This window comes from Protopterus annectens, chromosome 1.part1, assembly GCF_019279795.1.
Source record: "Protopterus annectens isolate FY-2018-M chromosome 1.part1, PAN1.0, whole genome shotgun sequence".
Taxonomy (NCBI): Eukaryota; Metazoa; Chordata; order Ceratodontiformes; family Protopteridae; genus Protopterus; species Protopterus annectens.
Window position 1 is genome coordinate 305,596,001 of NC_056726.1, and position 4,199 is coordinate 305,600,199.

The following is a 4,199-nucleotide window of genomic DNA, read 5'->3' on the forward strand; positions in this document are numbered from 1 at the left end:
CTTAATAGTTCTTCATTGTGGATGAAGAAAACACACACAACACTATACTTGTCTTCAAGGATAAAAACTCCTTAGTAAAACACCACTTCAATAAAACAAGTAATTAACATGTCATCATTATTCGTTAAATTAAGCCAATAAAAATTTGAATAGCAGAGGACTGTTAATTCTAGCCATAAGCACAGTGTCATATTTTAAAATAAATTCAGTCACAAGCTATTTTTAATAGTTCTAATTATACCCCCGTATTCATCTCAGGGAAATCCTTAAAAACAAACAATTATCTGCATTTACAGTTATTAGTATTCCCTAAATACATTTCATGAAAATGTTTGGCTACATCATTACTAAAATTCCTAACAGCAATTTATCTCAAATGTGCATATATTTTTTAATTAAACATCATTGCTGTATGGTCTATACACTGCTTTTCACAACTGCAGCAAATATAGTACACAACTCTTTTAGCTGTGCAAGTGACAAAAGTATTCATATACTAATTTAAATATTTTATGTGTAAAATACTTCCTGTTTATAGATATTCACAAGTGCTGCATCTACCACAATTAAACGTAGCTTTCCTGCATGTCTGCAATCAACACAATCTCAAGAATCACTTGCTCGCTCTAACTAGAGGGGTCTGAATGGAGAGATGAATGGAGACATGACAAATCAGCAAGCAAAGGAGAGTAGCATTGCTGGAATTGAATTCATCCTCAGGTTTTGGTGAGTACTTTCACGAGCTGGACCCTGTTTTTCACAAAAATCTCACAAAGATGACACTAATATAGAGATTGTAGTTTATACAGCATATAGCATGGACAGAAGTAGGCCAAAAAGTAAAAAAGTTAGATGGGTGCACAAGACCCAGGATAAAAAGTGCCCAATCCAGGTAGGTGCACTGGAGCCAGGACTGGAAAAAAATGATAGTGTAGAATCCTCAAAATATGGAAACATTCCTAGAATAGGGTCAGGCCAGGCTCAGGGTGAGGGTGGCCCCCCTGTTGTAGAAGTAAGTTAACAGTCCACAAAGACGATAGAGTGGACTATTGAGGATATGAAATAAATTATGTATTGTTACTATTATGCAAGAAGCCCAGAATTTCCAGACAGAAAATATATGAAAAGATGAAGAGAAAAATTAGAGGAAAGTAAAATACTTCCACAAGAAAATCTATCATAAGCTTTAAATGCAAATGTGTGTCCATTAATGCAACAGATCCATGAAAAACACTATATAGACCAAGAAACCTTGGGTCATTTGGAAAAAGGAGTGATTAAGGAAGTGCAAAAATATAAAGAACAAAATCTACAGACTTTTGAAAGGTAGAAAAAAGAAATAAGGACATGGGAAAGAATGAGAGATCTGATATGATGCTATATCTATGCAAAGGAGAAAGCCAAATTAATCAACACAAAAAAGGCAGCACCAAAGATATTTGAAGAGAAATACTGGGAAAGACATCCAGATATGGAAAATTTCACAATAAAAAATAAGATCACAAAGAGGGAATGTCGAACAGAAGAATAAGCAAAGTAGACATTACAAAATAGAAGATGAAGTTATAGAATACTTGCAAAGTGAAGGATTTAGTGTAGAAAGTCTAACACATGTTATATCACACCATGATGGCAAAACAAGTCCCCAAAAGAAGGAGAAACAGGAGGAGCAGGAGACATCTGAAGAAAAAATATGTACATGGGAAAGAAACAGACATTTAATATGGTGCAATATTTATGCAAAGGATAACACAAAACTAATCATTACAAAAAGAGCTGCACCAGAGATATTTATATGTTCATAGGTTCACAGGTGTTTACTAGGTTAATGACCACAAGGGCCTTTTTAAGTCTAGCCATGCATCCCAAATCTCTGACAAGGTCTGATACCCTTGATAAGTGCAAGCATGGGGCTGGGAGATTAACCATTTACAGGATACCTGTGTCCATTAGAGACATACGTGCCAAACCATGGATGAATTTCTGGTTTCCCATCCAATTGTCCAAGTTGCACTTGAATTGGGTTAGGGAGGAGCTCTGCTTCACATGAATGGGGAACCTGTTCCTACATACCTATCTCTCTAGCAGGTGCTATGTACATCACAGGCAAGGTTTTAGTCTTTAGTATGGGTAATTCTGGTGCTGTCTGTTTTGTGGATAGGCAGGAGATCTGTCAGAGTGGGGTCTGACAATGCCCTGTATGCCAGTCATTGATCTCCCCTCAAAAACCTGTAGAAGGCAGAATACAGGGATAGGGCCTTGAGGAGGTATGCATAGGACATTTTACTTATGTCCTGCATTCTTTTAGTGAGGAACCTCTGTGGACATTCCAGTTGTTGGATATGCCAGGTTAAGCACATACCAAAGGGTGCACTGTACTCAATTACAGGTCTGATGAATGCCAAATACAGTGGAACCAAGACTTCATTGGACTTTAATCCCATACTTTTGTTTATTTGTTGTGAAATATATAAGCTATATGTTGTGCAACATATTAGCGATAAGTTCTGTGGAGCATGCAATAACTGTGTAATGTTGTAGTGTGCTGTATTAATTAGGTAGGAGTTCTAGTCCCAGACATGGCAACTGTGAAACTCTGCATGTGTGTAGAGAGTAATGTTTTAAGGTTTTGTAGTGTAGTGGTGAACACGTCTGCTTCACATGCAGAAGGTCCTGGGTTTGATCCCCAATGGAGCCATTATGCTAGCGCAAGATAAGAAAATTGGGTCAGCATGATGAAGAATAACAGACTCAATTCCAGTAACTAAACTCATGGTTTGAGATACCTTTTAATGTGCTCTTGATTGTTTCAGATAAACTACTTCAATTGAGAAAATCCTGCTCTGTTGTGCGGCAGTATATCAGTTGATGTATGGATTGCAAAGGGTGGGAGGTTGGCATAATGGTTAAGGTATTCACCTTACAGATCCAAGGTGCAGGGTTTGATTCTCACATGGGCTAACTGGCTAGGCTTAAAATGGTCCATAAGGACAGTTAGCCTAGAACTATGAACCTTTTTTTTTCCAAAAATAGTTTTTATTTATTTTGCCATAGAGATATACATCACAAAACACATGCAGATTAAGTATGAACAATAATATAGAACAGAACAAATAAAACAAACAACAAAAAAGATAACTCATTATATACAATATATACACTTGTGCTGTTTAGAAACAGTAAAATAACTATGAGTCAATTAAAAGAGTAGTCTAAATGACAAAAGACGAGTACTATAACTGCACACATAATATTGACTTTTGATTAGCATTAATAACGCAGGTAAAAAAAAAGAAAAAAAAATATTTAATTTGATTTGAGCCATCATTACTTGTGGTAGAGATAGAGGGGGAACTCCACAATTAGATAAGGATAAAGGTGAATAGAGTTTGGTGATCATAAAGTGGTCTGGGTTATATAAGCTAACTATCAGTCAAAAGCTCAAAAATGATGTTCCAGAATTTTTGGTAATAGGCCTATTTGTGTAAATTAGTAATTAAAAGCTTTTGTGAGGTTCATAGGTTCATAGGTAGGTACTAGGTTATCTGCCCAAGGGCCTATGTAAGCCTAGCCAACAAGGTTCCCTGGCTTACGCCACACAAGAAAGTTTTTTTTCCTGTGCCACTGTCCAGCAGAGACACATAAGTGATCCCTGGGGTGTATTTCCTATTTCCCATTCACTCATCAAGATTTTTCTTGAAGAGTGCTAATGAAGAACTTTGCTTGACATAGATGGGTAACTTGTTTCAGAGTATGGGAAGTCTCTGGGACAAGAATCTATCCCTCCTGCATGTCCTGTTTATTGTGGTGATAAGGTTTAGGTCCCTAGAGCGTGTAGCTCGGAGGGATTGGGATTTCCTAAGGTGTAGCATGTCCAACAGCTCTGAGTTTGACATAGCTTTATATGTTAGGCAGAGATCACCTCTGAGTAGGCAATATGCTATGGAGTAAAGCTGGAGTTTTTTGAGACGGTCAGTGTAGGGCATTTGTTTGAGGCCAGTAATCCTCTTTGTGAGGTACGTCTATGGCCTTTCCAGCTGCTGCAAATGTCTTGTGAGGTACATTCCAAAAGGGGCATTGTACTCTATAATGGGTCTAATGAGTGTTGAGTAGAGGGGAACAATGACATCTTTTTTCCTGGATGAGAACCCTTTTATGATGAGATGTGCCAAGTAGAAGGACTTCCTGACTACTGTGGC

General features: G+C 37.4%; 1 non-coding gene across 1 annotated transcript; it reads left to right on the forward strand.

Moving 5' to 3' along the window:
• The first annotated feature begins 2,625 nt into the window (after window positions 1–2,625).
• TRNAV-CAC lies at window positions 2,626–2,698 on the forward strand. The gene has a single exon. It is a non-coding gene; the product is annotated as a tRNA-Val (tRNA).
• The last annotated feature ends 1,501 nt before the right edge of the window (window positions 2,699–4,199 follow it).